Below are 18,712 nucleotides of genomic sequence, written 5' to 3'. Positions count from 1 at the left end.
GGCATTCCTTCCGCAGATACTTTTGGGCCTTGATGCATGAAATAATACGAAGGTTCGAGCTAGGCTTATCTCCGTAAATCATGAGGGCTTCACCAAAGGGAAGATTGAGACGAATAGCTTTCTCGAAGCAAAAAATATCAGCACGATTGGAGCTCAACCAGTCCATGCCGATAATGACATCAAATCTCTTGATAGATATAGGCATAAGATCGATGGGAAAGGAATGATTGCCTAGGGTAAGAGTACAGCCTATGAATATGTCGTTCGTGCTCTCTTTCTTTCCGTTAGCCATCTCGACGATGAATGTTTCGGTTAAAGGTTGGGATTTACATTTGATTAGGTGTTTGAATGCATGACTAACAAAGCTCTTTTCCACGCCAGAATCGAAAAGAATACATGCATAAGAGTTGTAAAGGAGGAACGTACCCGTAACAACGGTAGGATCAGCGACTGCTTCCTCCTATCCCATCGCCAGTACCCTCCCTTCTTTGCCACCTGTTGCTGCTTTGGGGCAGTTTCTTTTGAAGTGCCCGACCTCTCCACATCCATAACAGGCCTGACCAACACCCGCTCCGGGGGCCTGATTGGTAGGTTGGACCGTCCCTCTGCAGAACCGAGCTGTGTGTCCCTTCTTGCCACAGCTGGTGCACGACATCTCCCGGCACTGCCCCTGATGATGATAGTTGCACTTGTTGCACAGAGGTAGCTTCCCAGCGTAACCACCGGTAGGAGCTTGGGTGGTTGGAACGGCAGCTGGAGTAGCAGCAGGAGTAGTAGCAGCATGAACCTCCACTGTTTGTTGTTTCTTGGAGGGCTCCTGCGAATACTGCCCCTTCCGTTTGTTCCAGAATTTCTTCTTCCCACCACTTTCCTTTTGTGACTCAGGGACAGCTGCTACCTCATCCAGATCGACTCCATGATCGATCAGAGTCTGCGCCAGGCACTTGGCGCTATCAAATGTAGTCAGTCTAGCAGCCAAGACATTCCCTTTGGTTGGGGCCGTCAGCCCCTAGATGTACCTCTCAATCTTTTTGCTTTCCGGGGTGACCATTCCCGGACAGAGAAGCGCCAGATCACAGAATATAGCAGTGTAGGTAGCGATGTCAGATCCCTTCATCTTCAGATTCCAAAGTTCGTGCTCCAACTTTTGCACCTCGCCCCTCGGGCAGTATTCAGCAAGCATGAGTTCCTTCAGCCTTTCCCAACCCATGACATTAGCCACTGGCAGGGTTAGGGATTTGACTTGACCATTCCACCAGGTCAAGGCTCGGTCGGTGAAGGTGCAGGCGGCGAACTTCACCTTGTTGGTCTCTGAACAGGCGCAAATTTCGAAGATGGATTCGATCTTCACGAACCATCGAGTCAGAGCGATGACTCCTCCATTCCCGTCGAAGGACTTGGGCTTTGCAGTCATGAAGTCCTTATAGGAACACTCCTTTTGTTGTCCCTGACTTTCGTCTTTCCTTTGAGGGTCGGTTCCACCTCCAGCCACACCAGAGTTCACTTGTGCCATTGCTGCAGTCATGGCGGCTGTAACTGCTGCCTGGAACATGACGGGGTCAAACTGAGGTGGTGGTGGTGGTGCGTCGTCGTTTCTCCTGTCGGATCTTCGGCGGGGAGGCATCTTGTTCTAGAAACAACCAGGAAGAAGAAGATGGTAAGTCCTCAAGATATATGAAACAAAATATATCTCATCCTGATAATAAAGTGTTCTACCAAGCGATAAGCAAAGAAAGGTTACTAATGCAAGTAAGTTATCGCTATGAAACAAATAGGTAGCAACACCAGGAATGAATCTCCTCACTGAATTTTGCTCTAGCAAAATACCCCTATAGTATTTTTTGATGAATGTCTTTGGTAAGTTTTAGGCCTCCTGGCCGTAAACTCCTCACTTGAGGGTTTATGGCCCGATTGATGGTTTGGAACTTTAGTTGACCCATTCTAACTCTTGGTCCCTTGATGTACTAAGCTTAGAACGCTAAAACAGACTCTAAATAGTGCAAGAAATCAATAAAACAAGCTTAGCATTGATAGAGTTGACTAAGTGTACAAGGTAGAAGTTTCGGGTTGTCACAAAGACATATTCACACTTTAAAATATCATATTCACAATTTAATAAACATATTAATCTACTAATACTCAGTTTAATATTTTTATACATAACTTCATTCATATTTTAACACAACATTTATATAAAATATACAATTTGAAACAATCCATTTTATTTTATTACATAAAATTTACAAAATCATATAATCCATTATAAACTAATTCACATATTTAAAGAAGTCGAACATAAACTCTACCACCACCCACACCACCCCCAACAACTACAACACACCACCACCAACCACTTGTGTCACCGTCGCAATCATCATTCCTTCTAAATTAGACGTGTATGTGAAAATCATTAATGAACAACTTAAATATTATATTCACAATTTAATAAACCAATTGATTCACTTATTCAGAGTTTAATGTAAAATATTTATAAAAACTAATACAATTTTACATATTTATACAACATAAAAAATAAATATATTCACAACAGATTAATTCCAAAAAATCATACATAAATCATTCATATTTTAACACAAAATTCATAAAACAAAATCACAACTTAATGCAATCAATTCACAATTTAATACAATCTGTTCACAGTTCAATACACAAAATTCATAGCGTAATATAATAAATTCATAATTCAATACACAAAATTTATACATTCAGATCCATATTCTCAACTTAAAACCTATAATTATACGTTCATAAATTGAAATATCCCAAAAATACGGTCCAAAATTTTCATTTTTAAATCATTAATAAAACCATAATTATCCAAACATCATATAAAAACCATAGATCATGTATCTCAAATATCATAAAAATCTGTCTAACATATCAAAGAAAAAACATCCCAGGCTAAACAAATGGTGGATGCACCGCGATCATCCCGAACTCTTCCCCTTGCTACTGGAAGTACCTGAAACCAAAACTGAAAACTGTAAGCACGAAGCTTAGTGAGTCTCCCCAAACTACCACATACCATACACATATAACATGCAAGTAGGAGATACGGGCCCCGCCCACACTCAATGAGATACGGGCCCCACCCACACTCAGCTACTGTGAGATACGGGCCCCGCCCACACTCAACTACAATGAGATATGGGCACTTCCCACACTCAACTACTAGGAGATACGGGCCCCACCCACACTTAGCTACTAGGAGATACGAGACCCCCCACACTCCGCTACTAGGAGATACGGGCCCCGCCCACACTCAGCTAGTCATGCAAATAACATACAAGTATCACATAGACAACACGTATAACTAAGCATATAAATGTTGGATTAGGTGTCTAATCTCATAACTATTTTGGTATGTACTTGACCCGATTATGAGCATGGTCCTTTTGGGTTGCCTTCACCGTAGCAATTGATAGGATGAATTATAGAGAAAGAGGATTAATTATGATTTATTAATCTATTATAAGAATAATATATTAATTGAGAAATCGTATTATTTAATTCGTATTGATCAGAACTTAATTTGGAATTAATTTAGTGATCAAAAGAGACTGATTAAATAAATGGGGATTGATTATGTAAATCAGTAATAGTTGTAGTTTGGGCTCATGGACCCCATTGGTATAGGGTAGACGAAATCTCTATGAGAGTCCATAAAGATTTCGTCCAAGGCTTGTTCAATGGAAGCCCATATGTTGCTTAGGGCCTAAGCAAAGGGAATTACGGTTTCCATGTTCAAAACCATAGAAGCCTCAATTATAAAAGGACCCCATTAGCTCCCAAAAACGTGACCAAGAGTTCTAAGAGAACCCTAGATGTTTTTGAAGCCTCCTCCTCTCTCTCTTGTTCTTCCTTGTTGCTAGTGGTGTTTGTGACTCCATTAGAGGTGCAACACTTGGGGCACTAAGCTTTCAAGAGTCAAGTACTTTGTGGATTGTTCTTGTTATTGCTACATAACAAGTAAGGTAAGATTCCAAACCCTTATTTACATATGAATTTCGTTCTTAGACATGTTAGATTAGGGTTTATGCTTTGCAAGATTGTTTGCATGTATAACTTGAGAAAAACCTAGATCCAAAGCATTAGGGTTGCATGTACACAGTAGGAATGATGTTATGCTCAAAACCCATCAGCGGTATCAGAGCCTGGGGTATTTTTTTCTGTTATATGATACAAAAGTTAAGTTTTCAAAGCTGAAAAATTGCAAATTTCGAATTTGGACCAGACTCATGAGGTGAACATAGTGTGTTAACGAGGTGAACATAGTCTGACAGCAGAATTTCGAAATTTTGCCCTAATTTTATTTGGATAATTACCATAAATTGTTTTTTCAAATTGAAAATCAGATTTTCTGTTATGGTAATTGATATCCTAATCAAATTAATGGATAATTGTCAGTTTAAGATAATTACTTGTTTTATAAGATAAAGATTAATTATTTGTATTTTGATTTGAATTATCTTGTAAGTAAAATAGATTAGGTCAAATTATGTGATAATTATTAATTATATGATATTTAATTATTTTTCAAATTTGATCTAAAAGATATTTTGAAAAGTTTCAAAATTTGCCCTCAAGTTTTGGAATTTAAAATTTGATTAAAAAGTTTTAATTTTGAAATATTAAATTCTAAAACCCTCGTATTTTGAATAGTTCAAATCACCCTCTTATGGGTTTATTAAATTAATTAAGTGTTTAATTAAAAGACAAAATTAATGAATCCATAATAATATGGTTTAAGATTAATCAAATTAAAATTCTAATTTATTAATAGATTAAACCACCTAGTATGTTAAAAGTATAAAATACACCCTTATACTATATAGAATTAAAAGTTTAATATTATATATGTATAAGTAAATGTCAGTCTTACCGTTAGTAGGCCTCATTCACGAAGCTGGTCTATAAGAGGTGTTTAAGGAAGCGGCCTGTAAAAAGACCGCCATTGGGTATATACTCTTACCCGCCGCACCCTTGACTAGTGGAGGGTCGTTAGCCGAACGGGTAGGATAGGACACAACCTTCCATTACAAGTATAATGAAATACGAAGTAACTAAACACTTTTATAAATTCCCAATTCTTAGTTACTTTAGTAAAAATGTGGAGTTGGTGCTAATCCATGAAATTGCACATTGCACATTGTTGGTCGTTAGTGGAGCGTGTGTGGTTAACTGACACACTAATATGGGACCGATGAAGGATGGAAATGGGTAGCTCGTAGATTATCATAGATCAATGGAGCGTGTGTGGTTAACCGGCACATTGATTGGGTGATATACATCTTCGAGAGTACCAAGCTAATTTGCATGGTTATCCACACCTTGTTTGTGATCCTCGGTATCCCAGTCACAAACTTGAAGGGCATAATCGAGATTAAGCATGCCATTGAAAATTTCAATGAATCTCAAAAGATCTAGGAGTTTCAATTTATTTAAAACCTAATTTTCTTTTTCGTTTTTCATGGTGGAAATTGGTAAATCGTCATTTACCTACCTTCAAATATTCTACAACTGGATTACGGCATCCCTCTTCCAAGTTGTAGAACATTGTGTTGGATCCTAGCCTTGATATTTGATTTGGGTGTCATATTAAGGACTATTATCAACAAACTTGATTTTTCTCCCGTTTTGTAGATGTCAAGTAACTATGGTCTTCTCGAATCCTTTGGAAAAAGCTTTCCACATGAAGATGATGGTCCACGATTGGATCGTGGAAATGGAAATCATACTTCACTTCCTCCACCTCCTCCAATAATTCTCCCTGACCCACGTGTTCGAAGACTTGAAAAGTTCAAGGTCACTCAAGCCCTTTTGGCAAGCAAACACGAAGATGGAAAGTCTATATTTGCTCACGTCCTAGGGATGAAGTTGCACATTGACAAGTAGGGGATGTTGGGTGTCGATGTTTCAAGGAAGTTGGCTATTGACTTGGTTCTTCAATCACTTCCTGACTCATATAGTGAGTTCGTTAAAGATTACTATATGATGGACCATGACGTGACCCTTATCGATCTCACCTATTTGCTAATTGCTGCTGAATCAGAAATGATTTGGCGCACTGGTAAAGCGAATTTGACAGGTAGGTCAACCTCCCAAACTTCCATGGACATTGACAATGGCAACGTTGGAAGTCCAGAAAAGTCTTCTCTTCCCAATGGAAAGGGATTGGCTAAGGTCAAACCGTTTGACCGGATGGTAAAGAGAAAGCCTGAATCTGAGATTGTCCCATGTGCTGTTCCAAAAAAGTCTAATTGTTACTACTGCCAAGAGAAGGGGCATTGGTTACGAAGCTGCCCTATTTATGTGAGAGATCGCAAAGATGGGAGAGTCAAGATGTATGGCTCTGGTTCAGGTAAAGTCCACTATCTAACTCTATTAAGTTCCTATTTGTAGATTCTTAATACATGATGTGATAAGATCGCATTTTGATGTTTTGTAGGACCGAAGAAAAGAAAGGAAGCTTAAAGGAAGAAGCATGTTGAGTCTGATCGCGAAGAAATGGATTTCGATCGCATGGCTCGATGATCGGATTTTTGAGCAGCTACTTAGGAGTTATGATAGTTTGCTTAGGAATATTTAGTAACATAGTTTTCATTTGTAATTGCATTGTAAGGACAAGTTTTTCCGTGTTTTCATGAATACAATTAATTTTGATTTTTATCTTATTTATATTTCCTTGCAATGGCACTTGTGAAAATTGATGTTTGTATGTTTCTATTATTTGCAATATTGAAATTGATGTGATTATTTATTATGTTATTTGTGATAGTGTCGGAAATTTACTAAATAAGGAAAGATTCTCATCGCCCAAGTTTCAATTGGACAGAAACTTGGAATCATACAACTTGTTAAGTGTAATTCTGAATCATTGGAAAAGTTTCAATGTATAGCAGAACGAATAAGAAGAATCAATTAGGAAGAAAGATAAAAGTTTCTCCAATCTGAAAAGAAGAGAGAGTACTTAAGTATCGTGTTTTATGATTAACTTAGTGATTATGAAACTGTGTCACAATTGATCCTCTAAAGACACCTTAGTGCACTTGTATGGCTAAGTAGAGGAATCAGGAATTGTTGAAATGGTTAAGTCAAGAAGACGAATCATACTTCATTCCAAAAGGTCAAGTCTTAGAGTCATACTCCAAGATTGTGTATTGAGTGACATGTCTTAAGTAAGTAACACATTTTGAAATTGGTAAGTTGTGATGTCTTGGATAAGACAAAGACCAACTAAAGACCAATTGTGTGTTGTGTTTTGTCTTGATAAGAATCCGCACTAACTCTTGAATATTTGTTTATCGAGAAGTGTCTCTTGACAAGAGAATGTTATATGTCAAGAGGTCAGTGGGAGGCTTAATGATTTTGAAAGGTTTCAAGAACTAATCAAGAATAAACCTATTGCTAATCACTAGCACACGACTTGAGGTTTATAACCTATCGTATTGGCATATTCTTGTTTCTGTGCCTATTCCAGACCATGCATGTGAGTTCTATGAGTTCTCATTTGATTGCATAAGGCAAAGCACCTTGATTGATGAAAGTTCATTAATCTGTATGGGTGCGCTGCTTGACTACTTGGAAGACATGGTAGGCCCTTGTGCTGCCAGGTGGCAAGAAATTAAGATTAGACAAGTTTTGTCCGTATGGTTTTGGATTTGTCACAAACACTGTCTTATGATTATGGTTATGACAAATTCACATGGATATGAATGCATACACCATAAAATCTAAGTGATAAGGTTTCTCTCCGCTTCATGAAAATGATTGTGAGGAAACGCTTTCACTAAGAAGATTTTAAGGAGATAGCAATTGTGTAAATTGCATTGTCAAATTCGTTTATGATTACGGCATCCCTCTTTATAGTTCGAATTGTGAGTTTTGGCAATTAGTTTGAACATTTGGGACTTGTTGATATAAGTTCTGAAATAATTTAGACACACATATGAGCTTTCTAAAAAGGTGTATGATCTTAGATAAAAGCTTATCGAAACGTATCGTATCAAAAATATGAACTTTGGTTAAGAAAGTCAATAAGTATTGATTTCTAGAAGTCCAACTGTGTTCTGAGTACATGTCAAAGCTAGCGGGAGCAGAAGTGTTATGCTGGTAAAGATATAATCATCATGTTAGTGGGAGCATAATTATTATGTTGCGAGTTAGCAATATTAATTATAGAAAACAAAAGTTTCATTTTGTAAAGTTGCAGAGGTTGAAAAGTTGTTTTCTATAATTAAGGGAGAGGAACTTATACTTCATTTCAAAATCTAAATGCTTAGATCGAGAAATTTTAATCATATTTAGTCAAAGGACATATATGAATGTTATGTTGAAAAGGTTCAACATAAGGAAATTCTATATATGGCAACATTATAGCAGGAGACTGGTAAAGTATCATGTTTGTATGTAGGACATTATGTATCGTATTCCATACGCTTCGGGTATAGGATCGATTGCATATGCTGTAATATTTAACCATTCTCTCTATTCAAAATGCCTAGGGTGTTAAGAGGGAAAAGGACAAGAATCAGATTTGACTAAAGTAAATTAAACAACTGTCAAGTACAATCTAAGGTTCACCAAGGATTGGTCACTTGTGGGCAGTTGGAAGTATAGTATTGGATGGAACATATCGACATTATTATGAATAGATAGGATTCTATTTAGAATGAATTGTCATATGGCAAATATTGAAATGTTTCCATAATGGGAGTTGGATATTAAGAATCTATGTAGATTAGAAACTTTTATGCAAGAAGGATGTTCAAAGGAATGTACTTTGAATATGAGACTTCATATCTATGTAGTTGTCTTGTAACTATCTCCAATAGAGCACTTTGTAATATCATTGGCAAAGTGTTTGTGACTTTGGTGTTATGTCATTACAAAAGGATCATTGCGTAGAATGTTAGAATCTAACACATTCCAATAGTGGCAATAATTTAGTATTCTTACACTTTTGATAAGAATTGGGAATTGTGAAATGAGCATCATTGGAAATGTGTTCAATTGATCTATTTCACAAAGTAAGGACCATAGGTAAACATAGTGTGCATGCTTGGAGCATGGGATAACTATTGTTTCAATTCAAGTATTAAGTTGATTATCTGAAACATCATACAATGAATAATGTGTAATCACTATGGTGATTAAATAATAAGTGTTTTATTTATACTCAAAAATCTTGAGGCCATATTGTATTCGATTATTCTTGTGTTTCACTTCGCATGTTTTGACTTCCAGAATAACTAGGTTATTCAAACATCCACAGTCAATCATACTTTGGAAGTAGGTAATGAGGTAAGACTATCATGAATCTGACTGTAGATTGTCTAACGTTTTAAACATAGTAAAAGTCTGCTGCAGTGTTCATGAGTGCTCCTGAAATAAGATTTGAGTATTGGATTAAACCCACGCTCACGTGAATCACTTCATGGATTTTATCACGAGTGATTGTGAGACGATAATATCTTATATTCTTGAAATGGAGACATGTGAGTTGTAATTTGCAATTCGGTTGCACATTGACATATGTAAATGCACCAGTAACTTGGTGTTATAAAACATATTGTTGTGTGTGATTTGATGAGTAAGTACAAGCAAGCATTTGAGTCGAAGTTTATCCGTTCCTTTTACCCTAAGAGGGATAAAAGCGATATATGTGGGCCCCTCGATTATTTAATGATGACACCCCAAAGCGCTTGGCCAATCCTGGACTAAGTTGATGCGTTCAATTGTAGTCTGTTGTCAGTCGTTATAAATCGGAAATCGGGAAACAACACATAGAAAGAGAGAATGATTAAAACCCATGTCTCATGTCTATACGATATCTAGAATGGAGGAATATATGATCCCTTATCTAAAGGACACATTGCTGATAAGATCAGAGTTTGACAGCGGATTTTGAAAGCTACGATTGCTAATTAGGTTTTGAAGTCGTACTTGCAAAATAGTTATTAGACTTATCCAAGTGGGAGACTGTTGGATTAGGTGTCTAAGCCCATAACTATTTTGGTATGTATTTGACCCGATTATGAGCATGGTCCTTTTGGGTTGCCTTCACCGTAGCAATTGATAGGATGAATTATGGAGAAAGAGGATTAATTATGATTTATTAATCTATTATAAGAATAATATATTAATTGAGAAATCATATTATTTAATTCGTATTGATCAGAAATTAATTTGGAATTAATTAAGTGATCAAAAGAGACTGATTAAATAAATGTGGACTGATTATGTAAATCAGTAATAGTTTTAGTTTGGGCTCATGAACCCCATTGGTATAGGGTGGACGGAATCTCTATGAGAGTCCATAAAGATTTCGTCCAAGGCTTATTCAATGGAAGCCCATATGTTGCTTAAGGCCTAAGCAAAGGGAATTAGGGTTTCCATGTTTAAAACCCTAGAAGCCTCAACTATAAAAGGACCCCATTAGCTCCTAAAAACGTGACCAAGAGTTCTAAGAGAACCCTAGACATTTTTGAAGCCTCCTCTCTCTCTCTCTCTCTCTCTCTTGTTCTTCCTTGTTGCTAGTGGTGTTTGTGACTCCATTAGAGGTGCAACACTTGGGGAAATAAGCTTTCAAGAGTCAAGGACTTTGTGGATTGTTCTTGTTATTGCTACATAACAAGTAAGGTAAGATTCTAAACCCTTATTTACATATGAATTTCATTCTTAGACATGTTAGATTAGGGTTTATGCTTTGGAAGATTGTTTATAACTTGAGAAAAACCTAGATCCAAAGCATTAGGGTTGCATGTACACCATAGGAATGATGTTATGCTCAAAACCCATCTCGAGTGAGGAATCTCTAACAGCTGCTCCAACGACTCCCCGACTTTTATTATCACAATAACACTTAGTCAAAATCTAATAATCCTCCTTAGGGTAAAATAACCATTTTGGTCAAAGTCAAAGTCAACCATCTGATCTGACTCAACTCGTCGAGTCATCCTCCTGACTCGCCGAGTTCTATAACTCCAGAAATCCTGAAATCGTGATCCAACTCGTCGAGTCCCTTAGCAGACTCGCCGAATTCTACCTTGTACATAATCGGGACGGAACGACATCAACTCGTCGAGTCCCTCTCTGGACTCGCCGAGTTCCTTAGTCTGTTTGGGTCAACTTAAAGGATTAATCCCCTACTCTTCAGATCCAAACTCCATACCTTTTCTACATACTGGAAATGCATTTTTAAGGGTAAAGTTTCCAACTTTACCCGTTATTAATCCTTCTTAATGAGTTTAGCTCAAACCCTAGATCTTTAGGACATAGATCTTTGTCCAAAAGCCTTATCACTCCAAACCAAAACATGAAAACCCAAATCTAGGTCCTAGACACCATAAAAACACGTAAAGCCTTAGATTTTCCTTCCATGCATGGCCTTTTGGGGCTTAAAAGGCCATAACAACACCTTAGAGCTTGCATGGGGGCTTCAATGGCATAATCTTTGCACCTTTATGCCTTAACAACCCTTAATGATCCCAGGTCTGAAAGGATCCTTGCTTGGGACGTCCAAATCCCAAGGGTCAAGCTTCTTGAACCAAAACCCTCAAAAAGTGAAAATAAGGAGATCTAATGAACAAATGATCAAGTTAGAGACTTGATTACCAGAAAGTGAAGGGAATGAGATGTTGCTTCTGGATCTACAATCTTCTCTTAGAGTCCTCTAGCTTCTTCTTCTTCTACAAGCTTCAAATCACACAAGATCACTAAAAAATGGCTTACAGACTCACCCAATGCTCCAGGATTTCGTGGATTAGGGTTTGGGACTAGGAGGCTGGAAATGAGGCCATGAGGTGGGGATTAAGTTGCTTAAATAGGGTGCAAACCCCCGAAATTAGGGTTTCACTCTGGTAGACCTACTCACCGAGTCGAGGGCTCTCGACTCGTCGAGTAGATAGCTTAAATCCCGTGTCCAAAGCTCGTTTCTAGTCGACGAGTCTGGGGCTCCTAACTTGTCGAGTAGCTCTACTAAAATGAATATATTATAAAAAAATACGTTCCAGAACCAGGCGTTACATAAATGGAGGCTAGTGCTTCTTTCAAAGTTTGTTTACACAATATCACAACTTAAATTTCACATATTTTATTCAAAATTAGATAAAAATCAGATCTATGTATAATGCTTATTTCATCATATATTTCAGAAGCAAACAAAAATTTTATAAAATATAAAATCGCATCGTAATACCAGTCAATTCACAGCTTAATACAACTAATTCACAGTTTAATAAACAAAATTTACAGCTTAATATATTTTCAATTCACACCTAATTCCATTCACAATTTAAAACACAAAAATGGCAACTTAATACACAAAATATACAACTTAGTACAATAACATCACAGTTTAATTCACAAAAGTATGCAACAAATATGTATTATCAACTTAACACTCTTAATACAGTTAATTCATAATTTAATACACAAAATTCACAGCTCAATAAAACAAATTCATAATTTATTAATAAAAAAATTCACAATTTAATATGGTAAATTTATATTTTAAACATAAAATCTTCAGCTTAATGCAGTTAATTCACAACTTAAAACACAAAAATAAAATTCACAACTCAATAGAAAAAAAATCACAGTTTAATACACCAAAAATCAAGAACATAACACGACCACTATAGTTAGGGGGTCGAAACAAAGATTTAGTTAAATAATTTGTAGATTAAATAAGTTTTTTTCTTTGAATTTTTACAAATTATATTGATTATTTTAGAACTGAAATTATTATTAAGTGGAAATTTGTTTTACACAATATTTGAAATATATATAATGAAAAAACTAAATCAAATACAACTTATTAGCTCATTTATTTTTGTTTACTACTTAAAAAATAATAATGTTCACATATACCAAAAAGTTAATTATATTATATTAGTTTCATAATATGTATTATAATAGGTTGAGGTTGTCGACAAAGTATCATAATTAAAATATTTATGAATATTGAAATGTCAATATAAAATATAAAATTATCTTAAAAGATTAAAACACTTTTACCTTTTGTTATTATATTCAAAAAATCTATACCGATATGTATTATCTCTATAAATTTCATTTTTTTAATTGAAAATAAAGTAAAGTAAAAACATATACTGCTGTATTGGGAAGAAGCTTTCTCTTCTTTTCCTTTAAACACTTTTCGAAGTTATCAAGGAAAAAAATGAATAAATATTCTATATTTCATTATTTTGAAGTGAACTTTTTTAAAGAGACTAAAAAGCAAAATGACTTCAGAGATGTGAAGAAATGTCTCTGATGTTTTTCAGATATATGAAGAAATGTCTCAAATGTTTCTTTTATTTGCTTTTTATTTTTTAAAGATATCTTCTTATATTTTGCTAAAGTATGAATTCACAGCCTTATTAACAAAAGTAAACAACAAATAAGAGATTTACACATCAAATTCACAACTTAATAGAAGAGAAAACAATCAAAGCAAAAATCACATACCTAATGCATATCTGGTGGTGTTTCACCGGACATCAAAGAGAAGGAGAGGGAGAGGAGTTGCCGATGTTTTACCGGAGCGGCAAGGCAGCAACGACGGTGGTGGTTGACGGCAGTCTCTGATTTGGTCTGTCAATCTCGCCGGAGTTCGTATATTTGGAAGCATAAATCATAGATCTAAAGTCGAAAATCATAGTGCATCACATGGAGCACTTCAGATCTAAGAGACTCGTTGATAGAGTCGTATGTCTAGGGTTTTTCCTAGGGTTTTGGAACGGGAGGTAGTGGAAGGAAAACTGTTCAGGTTCTTCGTTGAAGAAAGTGATGTCGTTGGAGAAGGAAACAGAGGTGAGAAGTGGTGAGGGTGGGGCAACGATCATCAGTTTCACTTCCTCGTAGGCATCAGTGGTCATTTTTAGTGGAGGTTCATGGTAGTGATTTCTAGATTTGGATCTGATTCATGGTGGTGGTTTCTAGATCACGATCTGATTGTTAGAACAATAATGAATAGATCGATAGATTCTAAACTAGAATATGAATCAAAACAATAAAAGCAATGATCGAAGTTGTACTGAATGATTAAAATCAATGCCTTAGAAGAGCTCGATAAAGAACTTTTCTGTAAAGGCACGGTAGGGCAAAAATACAATCAATCCCCTAATAAGGTGCATGCATGCACTTAAATAGTCTAAACCTAGAATCATTAAAAACCGGGTGGACAGGCCCAACCCAATACGAAATGACTATTCTAGCATACATTACTATTGACACAACACAAAAAATCCCAACAAAATCCCCCTTTGTGTCAATAAGGAAGGAAGATTCTTCACTGTTGAATGCGCTTTTGAACCTTGAAAAGTTTTGTCATTAAGCCGAGCAAGGTTTTGGGAACAGTGATGTACCACCTAATCATGTCTGCGAAGCATTTCTTGTCAGCAACATTATTTTCCTTGCAAGCTTCGGACAACCCCAAAACATATTCTAGGCATGAAGTAGAATAAAGGTGCTTGTCAGGAAAAAAGAAACAACATCTTTGAACATTCGCACCAGCCCGGTCTCGTTGTTGGTACATCATACTCCAATTGTCCTTCAGAAATTTTCCTTTCTGCATCTTTTCAAGATCTTTCGAAGTTTCTTTAGGCTGCACAGTGGGTTTCTTTTTATGAACCACAATAATTTCCACATCCATTTTTGCAATCTCAAGAATGTAGGAGACTACATTCTTTTCAAATGCTCCAAAATCGGCTCAAATTTCTGTGCATCCATCGACAAAAGAGAAAACAGGGAAATCCAATCATATGGATTTAGACAAGGTAAGTCAGCGAGTGCGAACTCAAAGACTGAATTCCTTGATCCTCGAATTGCCTTGAAACGAACATTCACAAAACTATCAGTTTCAATAGGACCAATAACCTTAACAACAAAAATTTTCTTTGAACTCCAGGTTTGGTACTGAGGCTTTCCATGTTTGAAATAAAAAGATATGAGCAAGAGATTGCAACTGTTGTCTGAATCTGGAGCATTTACAACCTTGTCAAAACAGCGAAACAAAAACGCCTTCGGAGTAATAGGAAAAGCAAGTTGCGACTCTGAAGTGTTCTCCAGTTCGAACGAAGTAACTGGTTCCAACTAGTATACATTTGGATTATCAATGGCTTCATTTAAAATACACTCCCTGGACCAAGAAGGGAAGAGAGCTTTCTGAGTTTCCAGATTAAGTTGAGCATCACGAGCCTCTCTTTCCCGAGCTTCAGCTTCTCTTGCCACTCATAGATTTTCATCGAGCTCTTGGTCACGTTTCTTTCTCTTGAATTGAGCTTCTTCGGATAGATCTTCTTCCTCCTCATCATCATCATCAATTAACTTTCCTTTTCCTATGGATCCCGAAGCTACATTAACCCTCAGATCTTTTGACTTGGGTGGAGACTTCGTTGTTTCATTTTCATCAGAACCACCAGCAGTTGGTTTCTGGACTTCTCCCCCTTGTTTCGGAAGTGAGCCAGACTCCGAAACACCTTTTAGTTGGTTGAGCATTGAAAACACAGGCTTAAGTTTCTCAGCCAGATGCTGTCGGACAGAGACTGTGAGCAAAGTGTCACGAGTCTCAATGAGAGTCTGCAGGTATTGATTCGCATATGCAACACAACGTTTCATAGCAGTCCTCTCGGATTTCAACTCATCAATTTGGGAATTTTCATGAGATAGATGTGCTGAAAGTACTTTAATCTTTTCAGTCTTAACTGCGAGTTTGTCCATGAGGTCAGTCTCAATGGCAAGATCAGCTTGAAGTTTCTCAATCTTTGAAACAACAGAAGCCGTCATCTCTGCATCATCACTTTGCAAACCTGAACGGACTTTGGAAAGAGCTTCTTTTTCTACTTGAAGAATTAAGCCAATATTTGTAATCACTTTATTAGCAGAAGCAGTGTTGTTCTCAGACGAACCACGAAACTCTTCCATAAACCGAGTCACATTTTCCAGTAGTTTTTGGACTTTCTCGGTTGTTTCTCGAACAATCTTGTCAGAGTTTTCAACTTCCTTCATAGACGCTGAAAGAGTGTTGGCGTGCTCAATGGTGAAAGTTTGGATTAAATCTTTGACGAACTCAAAGGAGTATTCGGTGCTTAAAGAAGTTTTGGAAGACTCAAGGAGAGTATCCAACTTCTCATTAAGAGCCTTGAATTGCCCTTTCGTAACTGGGGCATCATCATCACTTTCTTCTTGAACGTTGAAAGGACTGAAGGTAAAGTCTTGGAAATACTCCCTATCATCACTGGAAACTGTATCTGTATCATCTTGCCTTAAAGGCGAAACAGTAGAAGAACCAAAACCAAGAGTAACACCAAAAGCTCCTGTCGCCGTATCAGATACGTTGACAATCACTGGAGGTGAACTGGTAGTAGTGGTAGCTGTTGTCGTTGATTCGGTATATAAGGGAGTATGTGACATCCCCAATTTCACGACCAGAAATGTAACATCCCAATCTTCAGGTATGGATTTAAAGCTTTATATTTTTAGGGCAACTCGACGAGTCAGTAGATGCACTCGACGAGTTGGGTCAACATGGGCTATTGACCTTGACTGTTGACTTTGACATTGACCATGGTTGACCAAGTTTGACCTTGAGGGTATTCAGATATTTTGGGATTTTGATGAGGTTAGTCACTTGGTGATTGTAGGCAGTTGAGTTGGAGCTGTGAGTTGGGATTGATATTACCAGTTCAACACTACTTGTGAGGAGAGTTTTCCTCACTATACTAACAGGGTCGAAGGCACCAAGGTCGGTCCTTTTGAATTATTATTCTGGTTATCATATGATGCTATGTTTAGTGATCTGTTAAATTTGTATCCTAGTTTATAGGATGATTCTATGATTGATGATATGTTAGGCCTGTATGATTATTGTATGTGCTAGCTTGCGTTTGATATCTATATGATGATGTGATTGTAGGTGGGTTGAGACGGTCCTGCTTTGTGCTCTAGACAAACAGACCCATGGCGGCCCGGATAGACTGAAGGCCCATTCGGGCGTACCAGTCAGGCCGAAGGCCTGGAGAACGGTCCAGACAGGCTGAAGGCCTGGTGAGGCGGTCCAGACATGCTGTAGGTTCTGAGAGTGGTTCAGATAGACTGAAGGCCGGTGAGGCGGTCCAGTCATACTGAAGACTCTATATGCATACTGTTTGTTTATGATATTGTTATGTTATATGACATTGGTATTTTGGGGGAACTCACTAAGCTTCGGGCTTACAGTTGTGGATTTTGTTTTAGGTACATCGAATGATCGCAGGAAGGCGAAGGCTTGATTGCGCACCTCCTCATATTTTATGTTATGATGTCTTGGATTTCTCTGATGTTAAACTATTTTGAAAACAATTTGTAAACAATGGATGGTTTTGGAATGTTTAAAAAGTTTACATTTTTCATGAACTTTATGTATGTTACAAGTTGGTATCAGAGCCTTGGATTGAGTGAATTGGAGGAACACTCGTGTGAATCCAGTCTTAAACTAAGAAAAAGATTTTTTTAAAATGATTTTCAAATGGTTTTCAAAATACTAAAGGAGGATGCGAAGTGTACGATCAGCCGGAGCCAGTAAGTAGACCCCAAAATACCATGTTATTATTTGATATTGTGATATGTTAGAACAGTATTCTAGTAATAGGCTAGGGATCTTCAGGAATTGCATAATAGAATTGCCCGATTATATGATGCCTTATAGCCTAGGGTTTTCCTTATATGAAATTGACATCATTACTATATTTTCTTAGTGTATGCATCACGACTATATATAACTAAGATCTTATAGCCTGAGAATTTTTGGTTTGGCCTTATTTCCTGTTCTTGTTTGATGAAGGGCTTAGTGTAGGATCGGATATTCGAATGTATATAGGGTCCAGTTTTATGTATGGCTAGCATACACGAGTGCTGTAGGGTTGGTGGAAGTTTCATGGATTATGTGGGGGTAGCACCCGGTTCCTGGTACGTATTTTAAATTTAAAGATTGTATGTTTTTACTCAGGGACTCGACGAGTTGGAGGCCCAACTCGTCGAGTAGACAAGACTTTGGACGCGGGTTTTAAGTAACCTACTCCACGAGTCGGGATCCCGACTCGGCGAGTAGGACTGTCTGGATGAAACCCTAATATTAGGGTTTGCACCCTATATAAGCAACTTATCTTTCCTCAACCCAGCCCCCATCGTCCCTCTCACTTCCAGGAAGCCTTATCTCGAAACCCTAGAGTTTGTTGAGTGTTATTGAGCCATTTTTGAGTATTTAGAGTTGTTTGAAGCTTGTAGGAAGAAGTGGAAGCTTAGGGGTTCTTGAAGAAGCAAGTGGATCCAGATATTTTGCTCCATTTCCAGTTCATTCAAGGTAAAAAGCTTGAACCTTGACTTATCATTTGATAGATCTTCTTTAAGACTTGGATCTTGCCATTTTTGGGACATTTCTAAGCCACCTTTGGGTTTGGATCATTTTGAGGAGTGCTAGCTTCAGATTTGGAACCATTGAGGGTTCCCATGGCATAAAGGTGCCAACTTTATGGCCATGGGAAGCCCATGCATCTTATAAACCCCATTTTATAGCCTTTTGAGCCAAAAAACCCATGCATGGACATCAAGTTCGTAGCTTTACGTATAAAATGGACCCTAGGAGGTCAGATCTATGATTTGGATGCATTAAGACCCACTGAGATTGACTGTATAGTTTTGGACAAAG

This window comes from Lactuca virosa, chromosome 5, assembly GCF_052849685.1.
Source record: "Lactuca virosa cultivar CGN04683 chromosome 5, Lactuca_virosa_CGN04683_v6, whole genome shotgun sequence".
Classification (NCBI taxonomy): domain Eukaryota; kingdom Viridiplantae; phylum Streptophyta; class Magnoliopsida; order Asterales; family Asteraceae; genus Lactuca; species Lactuca virosa.
This window is presented reverse-complemented; position numbering follows the sequence as displayed.